We start from the raw sequence: 14,433 nt of genomic DNA on the forward strand, positions 1-14,433 counted from the left end.
CCACTGGGCCAACCGCAGCACCTGCGAGAGGGAGTCCTAGGAGGTAGGAGACGTCCTGCAGTGTAGGGGCTACCTCTTCGCACGGTAGGTGGAAAGTGTGCGTCTCTGACCTCCATCTGTCGACCAGAGCGGCTAGTAGGGAGCGATCGATCATCAACCACTTCGTCGGGTCCACGTTGCCGGCTGATGGCTCAACAAGCCGGCATAGTGGAAGCAGGCCTTCCTCGCGTAAGCTGCAAATAATATATGTAATTAGCTAAAATCTTTTATAATGAGTTACAATAAATTTCATTAATTGTTCGAACATACTTGTTTCGCAATGGAAAAGGACAAAGTACCTCGGTACATGGCGGAGGTCGAGGGGGTGCCTCCCGATAAGTGCGTGGGCGGAGCGTGGCAAGAGTCGAGTTCCGCTCAGCAGACAGGAAAGATCTGTGTGTCCGATCAAGTATCGGATCGAGCAACTCCGGTGTGTCGACGTCGACGTCCATACCTGCAAAATTTAAACGAAACGTCAACCCCATGCAATGTAAAAAATTGACTACTTAATACATGCAAACAACGAATAGTCAGGGTCAATGCGTAAGTACTATAAGTAGTAAAGAGAACTTATTACATGTCATACAACAAACATCATAAATAGCAGCATAACACACAGCAGATCAGGTACAAATACACCGCGCATACGCACGTACACAGTTAATACATCAATCCGGTAGGAAATACCATGATACCAACAACTACACCACCATTACAACAGTGGTACATTTAAATAGTTGGTCCACTCTAAATATTACAATAAACGCGAAGTTCAGGAATACATAACGAAAACAAGGCGATCACACAACATAACCGATAGTATCACGACGAGACGGTCTCCGACGTGGTCGTTGTGTTGTCATGCCTTCACCAACAGGACGGCTACCATTAGCTCCAGCTTGTTGCGGAGGGCCTTCCGTGTTGGTGGCAACCGTACTCATCGATTCACCAGGGCAATTCTTGTATGTATGGCCTTCGCCGTCGCACCTGCTACAACTCTTCTTCCTTCTCCCAAGCTCGGACCCATCCATGTCATTGTGAATCCGTCTTGTTTTTCGACGCCCTGCCTTGTTCCTAACCTTGGTAGGGTCTGGTATGAAGAACACCTGCGCATTAGTACTTGTGAATGAACAAGCAATACCGAAGTCATATATCTCCGAACTCCATGTGTGATGTATGGCCTCCTTCTTGAAATAGGGAGACACATACATGCTCTCACGTATGCCGCACTCTGTACAAGCGACAATAACATGAGAACAAGGCCTGTGAAGAAGTCTCAGCTTCTGACAAGTACATGCACATGTCCGTCTTCCTTAAGAATGCACTCCTGTGTAACCCTTGTATGGTATATGCCACGCCTGGACCGATCGGCACAATGAACCTCAAACTTGTGCTCCCGTGTCCCTTGGGGAATGACTCAATGGTTGCTTGCTTTTATACCTCTCTTCTCCAACTCTTCGGTAATCACCTTGCCGAATGAAACACTAGGGTTTGTCATATATGGTCCTATGGCTTTGAACCGCTCCTGAAAATATTTGCAACTCCCGTGTATTATGAACTCAACGATTGCAACAATCGGTAGACCTCTCACACCCCGCATCACCCAATTGTACACCTCCGCTAGATTTGTCATCATTATCCCATACCTAGCCCCAACTCGGTCATGGAACAAGGATCATTTCTCTTTAGGTTCATTCTCTATCCAATGTGAGAACTTCCTAATGCCATTTGCACGTCTTCTTCTGATGGTAGGTCCATCACCGGGTAGTGCACCTAAGGCTTGCGGCGCTTCATCTCCAGTAGGTACTGGCCTTGTTGACTGTTCTGAACTGTATTTTGTTGTAAGGTCATCTAACTTTCTCCATAGTTCATTGAACTTTTTTCCTGATTCTGCGTACAAAGCCTCTTAAACATATCCATAAGTTGCTTGTTCTTGAATTGACGGTAGAAGTTAGCACACATGTGTCGCATGCACCACCTACTTTCCACATCTGGCCATTGTGGCGCCAAACCCTCCTCCAGGCTTCCATCTCTCAACAACTCAATAGCACGAAGGAGGCCCGCATGCCGATCATGAATAAGGCAAGCAAACACTAGGCCGCATCCGAACAACCCCATCCTTGACGCGCTTCAGAAACCAGTATCAACTATCGGTGTTCTCACTCTTAACAAATGCAAATGCCACTGGTACCACCTGATTGTTACCGTCCACATCGATTGCGGTCAAGATTTGACCTCTGTACTTCCCAGTAAGAAATGTACCATCGATTCAAAGTATGAGCCGACAATGAACGAATACAAACATACATGCACTTAGTGAGAAGAACATACATTGAAGCACAGCCTGAAGCGGATTTACAGTCGAAGGGAAGGATTTGATATCATAGAAGCTTCCTGGATTTCTCTGTAAAATGACAGCTAGGAGTTTTGGAAGATTATCATATGAAGCTTCGAATGTACCAAACTGATGCTCAATAATCTTCTGCTTTGCCCTCCAAGCCTTCGAATATGAGATTGTATACTTGTACTTCTCTTCGATGTGTCGAATAATTGACATTGGTTCATACCCTAGGTTGTTCACAACAACCCCGTACATTTCAGGGCAATGAATGCAGATGTCATGTTTCTGTGATACTTCTCAACACCTGGAACATGACAATTGTGTATGGTCACAATGGAGACATCCTAGTAATCCTTCCATTTACCCTTGTAAGCATGTACCCTCCATGGACAACCATTATCTGACTGTCCACACTTCACTTCATGCACTGACTTGCTTGACTTCACCACCCAGTACTCTCTCCGTAATGATATTGCCTACTGCTTAACTGCCTCTATCAAATCCTCTTTGTCCCGATACCTTGCCCCTTGTATGACCTTATTATCCTTGTACTCCCAAGGCACATGGTGCCCTTCTCTGATTTGGAGACCAGAAAAATCCTCATTCGACCATTCTGATGGGTACACATCAGCACACTCTTCATCTGTCGAGTCCTCATTATCAACCCTCTCATTCTCAGAGTCTTCCCTTTCCATAGCCTCAACTATTTCAGGATGCACCTCCCCTTCATCCGCTGCTCCAGTCGGACTCCTGTCTTCTCCTTCCTCCCCTTCACCTTCACTACCGGATTCAGGTCCATCTTCTCTACGACTTGGTCCCTCCTGCTCTTGGGTACTCATTGTCTGAGTTCCCACCTTATTACACACTGCAACGTGGATGACGGGTGACCATCCTCGTTGCATTGCATTTTGCACATACGATCTCCATGTCTCTGTCGAGGTCACCGGCATCAATTCCAAATATTATCTTCTTCTACCCGGCTTATTACCACTGATAAGGTTATATCTTGTGTTTCTGGGTCGTATCGAAATCTCCTTATTAACCAACTGTGAATAGCACCAAATGTCCTTTCAAGAGGTCTATCAATGCCATTAACGGTGCATTTGAATTGAGTAAGATCTACTCCATATGGACCATACATGACATTTTCTTCTCCACAGTACAGTTGAAACTGCACTTTATTGGCCATACCTACAACGGAAAGCACTGTTTTTTCAGCACATCTTTTACGACACTCATTTTAGTGTTCTTATGAATACATATTGTTCGTACGAATGATATTGTACTACATTACATCCTACCTATAACTATATTTTTAACTACATCTCTTTTTTGTAGATTTAAATTTAACTTACATTAACTTGCCAGTACACACTATTCTCTTAAACTATATCATTAATTTTTAACAATAATGAGTCCACGCAATATTTGATTGTAGGTTTAATTATATTTTACCTATAAGCGATAAATCATGTTTAACTTCTAATGTCAATACTCTGGTACCAACAAGCAATCATTGTATTTTTAATTATGTAAGAGACAATAGTAAGAAGATGCTAACAACAACAAAAAACTTTACCTTTACATTAACTTAAATATGCTTAGCAGTGTCCTTAACTACAACATAAACTACTTTTATTTTCTATTGAACGTAATTATGTCTTACTTATAGATATCATTTTAGTAAGTTGTACCATCGCTAAATCAATTATGCAATAAAAAATTTTCTATATTGTACACTACAAATACACTTTTACTAACTAAATTACCCAATTACTACATTAATTATGTACTAATTAAATTTGTTTACCATAACGTATCAATACATTACATACGGACTAAATTATATCATCGCTAAATCAGTGATCCACTACTAAATCATACATTGACAATAGTAATTATGTACTACAAAAATATTTTAATTATACACTCTAAATAAATTTTTTCCAACAATATAATACAATCGCTAAATAAACAACATTTATTAAACATAACAAATATTTCAAAAACTTACTGTAGTCTACCAAGAAATTTCAGCAGGGTTTCACCGCTCCAGAGCCCTCCCCTCAACTCTGAGTGAGTGAAGTGGGGAGAGGAGAAATGAGGAGGGGGAAGGGGCTGGCAGCCTTATATAGGCCGCCAAATAAACCGCCCAAACAGAGGGCGGAAGGGGCCGCCTGCAAAATGGCCAGGCCCCTTCCCCCTCCCCCGCAGGCGCGTCGGCAAATTTGTACTTACCCCTTTCCCGTCCTCCGTAAGGGTGGAAGGGGGCTTGGTGTAAAAATCCGCCCCCCGGCCCTAACGGCGGTTTCTCCCTGGCGCCGCGCCGTGCGCCACGTCAGTATTCCGCCCTCTATGAGGGCGGGAGGAGGCTATTTCTGTGATTTTTTGATTTTTTGATTCGCAAAATTAAAATGGTAAATAATTTAATAAATAAAAATAAAAACTCCAAAAATTCAGCAGTGGCCGACCAGCTGTTTTCTCACGAGTGGAGCGCTTGCGAGAGGTTGCTGCTGTGTGACAACTTAATGTTTAGTACCATACCGCTCGTTCTGAATGAGATCAGTAAGTCACTCCGCTACTTATAGGGTACAGGTTACATGGTTTAAACTGAAGCAGCTGCGTGGTGAGCACAAAGCGAATTATTCTTTCGCCTTTTACTAAAGAATAACGTGTGCGCGTCATAAATAGCAGCATACTCTTATTTTGAAATTCAAAATGTTAGAATGAAATTTCAAAAGTTAAATTAAATTTGTTTGTTTTGTTTGTCCTAGAAATCAAGGTTCAAATTTTCTCTCTAGAACGAATTTTAAAATTAAATCACAGTTAAGTGTGCCTAGCAAATCACCAGAATTAAATCAGTCAGTTGCAAAAATTCAAAATTTCCTAACATTGGACGCTTACGCTTCCGTGTATTTTTGTTTTGCAAAATATTTCTATGCAAAAGTTGCTTTACAAATCATATTAGTATATTTTATATTTTTTTACAATTAATCATGCATTCGTGCTGTATAATAACACCCCTGAATAACTAACGCCCCTTTTACTCAAATGAACGCGGTCTTAGTGGATCTGTAAAACTGACGAGGCAACGACAAGCTTAGTGCCAATCCTGCTACATGTCATATGACTAAGGCCCCTCCACTTTAGTCTCTTTATTTCCTAAAAACCCAAATAGAAGAGTCCCTAAAAATCCAAACAGGAGGGACTAAAAGAGACTAAAATTGTATAGTCTATTAGTCTTTTATAGAGATACTTATTGAGACTAAAATTTTCTTTTACACCTGCCCCGAACCCTATCTCCTCGCACTTTAGTCTCTTTTAGGCCATGTTTAGTTTCTAATTTTTTTTCTCAAAAACATCACATCGAATCTTTTGGCACTAGATGAAATATTAAATATACATGAATATTAAAACTAATTACACAGTTATGGGAAAAATCGTGAGACGAATCTTTTGAGTCTAATTAGTACATTATTAGCCATAAGTGCTACAGTAACCAATATGTGCTAATGACGGATTAATTAGACTCGAAAGATTGTCTCACGGTTTCTAGACAGAATCTGAAATTTGTTTTGTAATTAGACTACGTTTAATATTTCAAATAGGTGACCGTACGTATCGACGTGACATCTCCTAAAAAGTTTTGAAAACTGAACGGGACATTGATTCCTCTAACCAAATAATAGAGACTAAAGATTTTAGTTCAGGGACTAATTTTTAGTCTAGGACAAAAAAACCAAACACAACCTTATTCACGCGCAGTAGGAGAATAACTCATTACCAGCCATAATTGTCGAACAGAAATGGACGAAGTTGCCTCCTCCAGGATGCTGTTAAGATTAGTGTGGATGGGGTTTGTGGTGCTAATTGCCGACAAGGATGAACAGGGACGGTGCTGAGAGAGTCAGATGACCGATCACCGATAACCGATTGATCAGATCGCAGTGCACAACGAGGAGGAGTTAACTGAAGATTACTGACATGACATCGCAATGCCAACTTTGTTTGCCCCTATGGGCTAACCTGAAACCACCACAACTCAGCGCAAATTTGCAGCCTCGTCAGTAAAGATCTAAACAATTCATAGGCCAACCGAATAAGGTTTCAGTAAATCATCACTTACCAGTAACAAACTAACAACTATAGTCATTTCCCGTCTGAGTTATTTCATTCTTTTGACAATCACAACAAAATAAACTTGTGTCATAATTCATAAACGCGCATCATCTGAACTTTTTTTTAATGGAAAAAACTAAAGAGGGGCTAATAGTTTACCTTCATTCTTCAGCTCAAGACGAATCCAGTGTACCTTATAGAGTTATCCATGACGCTAGAAATGTTGGAATTATTAATTGGGCTAAGACCTATGTGTAAAATAATTCCTAGGAAAATCACAAAAGCCCACCTCATAGAAACATGCATGAGAACATTTAGTACCACCTTGCTAGTTCTATGAGAGTGAGACCTCCTTAAATAGAAGAGTGCTCTCTAAGCTCTTGAGCAAGAAGGACATAGAGCGACACACGCGCTCGCTCGCCTCGTCTGGCACAGGCCGGGCGCGCACGACATGCACGTCTTCTTTCTAATTAAAAAAAGAAAGGGGGGGCGGTAAGGCGCCTATGGTTTGACAGGCTCGCAACTTACAAAGGGCACTCGCTGCTCGCAGGCCTGCTCTTTCTATTATGATTTCTATGTCTATGAAAGCTCCTTTGACTCCAGCCCCATAAGCTATTCTTTCACCAGCACCTGCACCTACGAGACGACTATTGCTATTATTTTTCATTGCCACGTGAATGGTCCGCCAAAATTGGCTCCTCGTGCTTGCGCAGATGCGGTTTTCTTTTGCAGTTTTGTTTTGCTGCGTGAAATGGAAATTCTGGTGATCGGTTTTTGGAAACTTATCGTATCGGATTCTTTTTTGCGCGAGATAACATAGAGTTTTGCTGCGTGAAATGGAAATTCCGGTGATCAGTTTTTGGAAACTTATCGTATCGGATTCTTTCTTGCGTGAGATAGCATAGAGTCCGGATAGGTTACGCGCAGCCTATCCGGTTCGGTTACGACATGGTAGGCGTGCTGATCAGGGCGTGCTGATCACACGTCCTATAAATACTGGACCGCTACCTCGTTGCAACGGACGTGAAAAACAATCTAGGGTTTACCTCTCCTCTGTGCTGCGCCACCACTGTTGTCTACTCTGTCCCCTTCGCCGGCGTGCATCAGCGATCGGGAAAGCAGGTCTCCGGAACCATCGTCCTCTTGAAGTCCTGCACCGGGAGAGTGCGAATAAGGTTTTTGGGAAGCGCTCTGCGCGACTACTTGCTGTTCGTCAACGACGGCTCGTCTTCCCCGTCGATCGGTCGCGGCTCGCCGTCGTCAACATCCTACGCCGCGAGTCGTTCGTGCTGCTTCCAATCCTCTTTAAAACAACCTTCGGTACAGGTCAATTATGTTTAATCTAGTTCTGCATCTATTTAATCTATTCGTGTGTATCTATTTCACATACATGTTTAGATTAGATCTGTACATGTTGGTTGATCTATGTATTACCATGCTTTCACTTTACAATGTCATGATTTATTTACGCGATAGATTAAATCATTATGTGCTTATACTTTCAACAAGAAACACCTTCAGAAGAAGTCCGGCTCAGGTTGTCTGTAGTTCTGTGCTAGACTAACATTCTGCATCCTATTACCTCTTGGAAGAAGCAAAAATGCATGACAACCCACAACAAAATGTGTTCCATGTCAAACAAAAACAATAGAGGGGAAAACAATGAGCCATTTTGGTTTGAAGCCAAAATTTCCCTTGCCAAACTTTGATAATATACTAGTGTTTTTCAATGTTTTGTGCCAAATTTTGGCAAAGCCTTTTTGCTAGAAGACAAATAAGACCCTATATTGATAATAACAAAATTGCTGCTTTCCTCCAGGAAAAAAAAACATAGATTTTGCATTTCACCATGGAACGTGCTGGGCTCATTTAGTGTGGTCCATCAGGGACTAGGCAATGGCTGACATGCGGCCCGTTTTTATTAGGCCGGATCAGGATTGTGTTCATGCGCGGCCCATTATATTTGGGCCCGGAATGGAGCGGTGGCCGACCAGCTGTTTTCTCACGAGTGGAGCGCTTTCGAGAGGTTGCTGCTGTGTGACAACTTAATGTTTAGTACCATACCGCTCGTTCTGGATGAGATCAGTAAGTCACTCCGCTACTTATAGGGTACATGTTACATGGTTTAAACCCAAGCAGCTGCGTGGTGAGCACAAAGCGAACTATTCATTCGCCTTTTACTAAAGAATACCGTGTGCACGTCATAAATAGCAGCATACTATTTTTGGAGGGTGTTTTCTCTTTTGAGATTATGCCCTACAAATCATCAAAATGTTAGAATCAATTTTTTGAAAGTTAAATTAAATTAGATTTGTTAGTTTTGTTTGCTCCAACAATCAAAGTTCAAATTTTATATCTAGAGAACGAATTTTCAAAATTAAATCTGTCAGTTATCTTTGTTAACAAATCACCAGAAATAAATCAGTCGGTATCGTTTGAAGATGATGTTGTTTTGATTGCCAATCGTCTCAAGCTAACATAAGGTCTGTTCTGTGAAAGCTTGGAATGGTAGGTTTGGGTCTCTTCGGAGCAACAGGAACCAAGTGTGATATGAGTCCCATATGCATCATCACCGGGCTTTGTAATATTGTAATTATCACTGGAAAAATCAGCCATACCGTAACATAACGATAAACCAAGTTTGGTTTGCGAGAATTCCAAAGCTTTGAAACAAAATAGAAGAAAAATCTAAAAAAATCATAGTGATATATTACGTGATATCGCGGTCAAAAAAACCATGTTTATCGATATTGTGAAACCGTCACGATTATCGTTTACACAAAACCTATGCCCATACGGGTCGTCGTTGTCATCGTGCAGGGATGGATGGCAGGTCAAGATTTCTGGACGATGGCGACGGCATTGGAACAGAGCATGCACACGCTAGTCTAGACATGTTTGCATTTTTGTTTCTCCAGATTTCTTTTCGTTTCATGTAGAAGTCGCGTTCGATGCGACAGATTTGCTTAACATCTTGATTTTGTCTTCAAACAGAAACGGTAGGAATTTTTCCTTTTCATGTTTGTACTCTTGCATACAGCTTGCAGGTTCCTTTCTTCTTTCCGGGTTCTTCTTTTGGCGGGACAGAGGTGCAGAGTACAGACAACCTTTCTGAAAAGAAAATTACGTTTAATGATGTGAATGTTCAGCGTTTTATGAAACTGCCAGTTCACATCATATGCAACTGTGCTTGTTTTTATCATCAAGAGATAAATGAAGAAGTATTTTATGTTAGGAAAAGATCGACATAATAAACGCGAAATACGATAGATTAATAATAGAAGACATGAAATTTAATGTGAAAAACTCTCCTAAAACAGGAGAGAGACAAACACAGATACCAACCAGCAAATATCTTCACTATAGCGGGATGATGTTACAATGCCATATGATGGCTTACATCAAGTATATATATGCTGAAACCCTAGAATCCAATCCGCGGGGCTCCGTCCCCGAACCTGGGGCATCCCTCAGAGCATAGCCCAATGGGCCACTTTGGTCTTCGTTTTGCTCGGTCGAAGCGACTTTTATACGATCACAAATGTATTTGAATATAACTCAACATTTTAGTATTCCACAAAAGAGTAGGGTAGTCTGTTATATGCATATTCAAGAAAAAGAACCTTGTGTTTGCCATCAAAATTACATAAGACTTGCCTTCGTTGAGACCAACTTCTGCACGGTATTGTCGCTTGCATTTCCTTTTCATGATCCCCATGTCAAAGTCAACTGAAGTAAGGCCGCGTACCGGAGAAGTTGGATAAGGTAACTTATCCTAGCGCGAAAAATATAATAATAGATTAATATATGATTAATTAATTATTAATTATTAAAAAAATATAAAGTAGATTAATATGATTTTTTTAAAACAACTTTCCTATAGAAAATTTTTTGCAAAAAATACACCATTTAACAGTTCGAGAAACATGCGCACGAAAAACAAGATGGATAAATTAACTTACTGTCCTGGCGAACGCGGCCTTAAGTTCACCATAAAAACAGCAGGAAATGCACAAAATTTCAGTACTCCACCATCAACCACAAGTACGGGATTATGTCAAGGATCTTACTGATATTTTTTTCCCCTGCGGATATATATCGAGCTGTGTTGCCGCACAAGAAAATCAAACTGATCCAGGAAGGTAAGAAATGTCCACTTCATTCACCTCAGACCATGGAGCTGCTTGTCGATATCAAAGATTTCATTTTATTTTCTTGATACTCCACGGTTTCAAAATATAATTTTTACAACAGTGCTAAGTCAAACATTTTAAACTTTAACTATTAATAACATAAAATCCAAAAAACGATTGTGTAAAAATGATATTATTAGATTTATCACTGAACAAACTATCATTATGTGACTCTATTTATTTGAAATAACTTATTTTTAAAAAATATTATTGGTCAAGGTAATATCTCAAAGACTATGTCGGAATCCAAATTAAGGTAGTTTTATTTTTAGTAAATTATATTTATTACCTAAGTTTCACTATTGACCACCCTTAAAACCTATTCTTTTGAATTTAAGCCGATAAATTTATCATTGTTACGGTTTGAACCAGCCCAAATGATTTTTTTCAGTACATATTAACAACCTCAAATACATCAACTCTAATACACTAGTGAACTTTCATCTATATGCACTCCATATATTTACCGAAAGGGATGTTAGACATGGCGAGAAAATTTGTCCATGGTGATTCAACCATAACGATGATAAGTTTAGCTAATCCAAAGTGAAAAGATAAGTTGGATAGTAAAATATGGTCCAAATTACAATTTACTCTTATACCCTCCATCCCAAAATGAAGTTATTTATATCACCCAACATTTATTTTAGAATGTAGCTATTTCTCCACCCATCTCAACCAATAATGATCATTCTCCATTTAATTCTTTTCACCCACGTTCTCTTCCCAACCAATTACAACTTTCTTTTCCACTTTCTTAATACCCTTGCACATGTCTGTATATGCATATATTTTGGGATGGATGGAGTATTTTAGAACAAAAGGAGTACTACCTCCACCCAAAAATAACTTTATTAGTAGTTCATCATGTTTGTCTCACATAGACTTTATTTTAAAGAAATTATTGTATTAGTGTTTGGCAAAGTTGGGAATAAGTGTATTAAGATTTGAAAATGTATAGGACAAATACATTAGGATTTTGAAAAAGAAATAAAGGACATTTTAATATTTATAACTTTGTATAGATATTTGTATGATAGACAAAAATGAAGTCTTTTGGGATGGGGGAGACATATCTTGCTAAGCTCTAGGTACAGCCTTAGGGCCAACTGCTGAGAGTGACAGGTATATATATGGCTATATATATCTGAAGCCTGAAGGTGAAGTGGGGAAAGGTGTGGACGATGATCTTGTCAAGCTTTGATTATGGCTTAAATCGGTTGGAGCAACGGCTATAGTACCACTATACCAACAATCCTTCAATGCTGAGCAGTTGCAGGCAAGAGAAGGACATGCATATGCATTGCATGTATGTTATTATAATTATGTATATATTCAGCATCAATGTTGTATATTTCAGGGGCCAAGAAGAATGACATGTAACCATGAAATTTCAGCCTTGAAATGGACATGCCAATGCCTTGAGCTTCTGATGAAAGTTCAGGTCCCTTTTCAATATATGTAGCAAGTGGGTCAAAGTATGTACTGATGTTGAAAAAGCACAGACACTATGCCCATCAGATGATCAAACACCATTGTTCACTTGAAGTGCAAAACAAGTTTTATTTTTATTTTTTCCCTGAAGATTAGAGATCAAGATCAACTGACGCAGGGAAAGAGATCGCACAAAAGATTAAAAAAAGTTGACAATGTTAGCGTGTATTTTTTTTTCCCAGTTCTAATCAATGTTTCAGCATTTCTTCCACACCATCATTGACAAGCTTCTACAGCTGCAGAACACAGCCATGAAATCAATGTGCAACAACTCCATCTCGACGCATGGGCCAACATGACTGGCCAAAGTTGGCGCCTTCTATGAGCTTTTTCTGCATCGGCTACAGCTTACCTGAACATAAACTGCAGATATCATGAACATCATCCAACATGTGAAACCAGCTTTGGGCTCGTTTAACCCAAATGGCATTGCAGTTTTCAGACTAGTACTAGTATACTAGTTCAGAGCTCATGTGGCAAACTGAGCCTTAATTCAGATGTCAGGAGTTAATTAACAAGATGAAGCTGCTTCATACATCATAATATTAAAGGTGAAGAGCATGGAGTTTGAAACGAAGATTGAAAGTGTAATTTCCAGTAATAAACACTTTCAGATTTGTTTAGATTTTATATCTAATAGACAAGTGGATACGCACAGCAACACACAATGATCAGATATTCATAGATAGAGTTGTCCTGAAAGAGAAGCACACGTTTGATCCTGCAGTGCTACTACCTGTACTGTTATTGTACATACTTAGGTGATGGACAGGTACTGTTTACACAACTAACTCGAGGCATTGTACGCAGTATTATGGGATCGTATTAGTTGCAATGTGAAGTAACAATGATCAGCACTGACCATAAATCAGAGGGTACACTGGTACACCAACAAACGAAATAAATGACCACCAAGTACAATTATGTGGTACTTGCAAAACGCAGAAGTTAGCTCTTAACACTGTAAATGACGGGGGCCGTTGATGGAGGGAGCAGTATAAAATATATTGAGAAAGAACAGAGAGGGAGACAGCTAGAAGAAAGAGGGAAAAAAAAAGCTTCAAGTTCAATCAGATAACGATCTCTAACAAATATAGATGCATCAGAAATTCAGAGATAAACCAAGAAGTGAAGAGTGCTCCATCAACTGAAAATTCCACAGAAGATATATCAACAATAAATGATAGATGGAAACAAAAGGTCAAAAAAAGGTAGACCTGAACTTTGCCATCACAATTTCAGTTAATTAATTGATCAATTTTAGGTCATGGTGATGAAACGATGAGCTAATCAGTGATTAGCTATTCTTGCTCATCTGGAGAGCCGTTACATGACCGGAGATGCATAGTGATTTTTACCGGTGTGACTTATATGCACTTGTGCCGTATATACAGAGCAAATTTATAGTTAAGGTATCGAAAGGTGTCAAAATTTTAGCGTAAAATTTTGATATCTAGATAGGTACTAAATTTTATACTAAAATTTTTATACCTCCCAATACCTACTGAAAAACCGTAAAATTACTCGTATATATAATAGTCTCCTTACCTGTCAACTCACCAGTGATGATCAATTAGCCTACTCTTAAATTTAGCTATGAAAGCTTCTCTTTTGTCAGACTATAGAGAACTCGTGAGGATCGGGTGAGATAAATACGAGTAATTACGTTAGAAAGAAGTCCACTATAACAATAGAATTTTATGAAAACTCTAAAAAAGTTAATCGTAAAAACGAAAAATCAGACAACGGTGATCACTCATAGCACAATTAAACTTGCTTCAGTTTAGACCAAATTTTATGTAGGTCCCAAACACTCCAGAATACTCTTAGAAATTTCTTCTATAATATATTGAAGTATCTATTAGCTTTAAAATTTTAAGATGGTTCCAGCCTTGCTCTAGAACACCAAAGTCAGTGACATACCACCAAAAGCAACTCTAGATACGTTCAAAAATCAAAAGTTGTATAATTCATGATTGAATAATGTCTGATTTTGATTTCAGTATTATAAAATTCTGCTTCCTTTATAATATTGAATAAAATCTTCTAGATAGAAGTAGGTACTATAAAGGTATGCTGATGCAAGTGAAATCGTAACGTTTTGAAATTCATGAGATATATTTTTTTCACTTATATACCAATTTTAAATATGTATTATTATATTCTCTGTTTCTGGGTATAATACACACGCCTCTATGATCTGTATACGCGAGCCATTGTGACGTATTAATTGTTCTATGTTCCATA

General features: G+C 39.3%; 1 non-coding gene and 1 pseudogene across 1 annotated transcript; both read left to right on the forward strand.

Annotated features, from left to right (window-relative positions):
- Window positions 1–4,997: 4,997 nt before the first annotated feature.
- LOC121054817 lies at window positions 4,998–5,108 on the forward strand (annotated as a pseudogene).
- Window positions 5,109–8,636: 3,528 nt separating this feature from the next.
- On the forward strand, window positions 8,637–8,752 carry LOC121054818. Its single transcript, XR_005812103.1, has one exon. It is a non-coding gene; the product is annotated as a U5 spliceosomal RNA (small nuclear RNA).
- The last annotated feature ends 5,681 nt before the right edge of the window (window positions 8,753–14,433 follow it).

This window comes from Oryza brachyantha, chromosome 6 (genome assembly GCF_000231095.2).
Source record: "Oryza brachyantha chromosome 6, ObraRS2, whole genome shotgun sequence".
Lineage (NCBI taxonomy): Eukaryota > Viridiplantae > Streptophyta > Magnoliopsida > Poales > Poaceae > Oryza > Oryza brachyantha.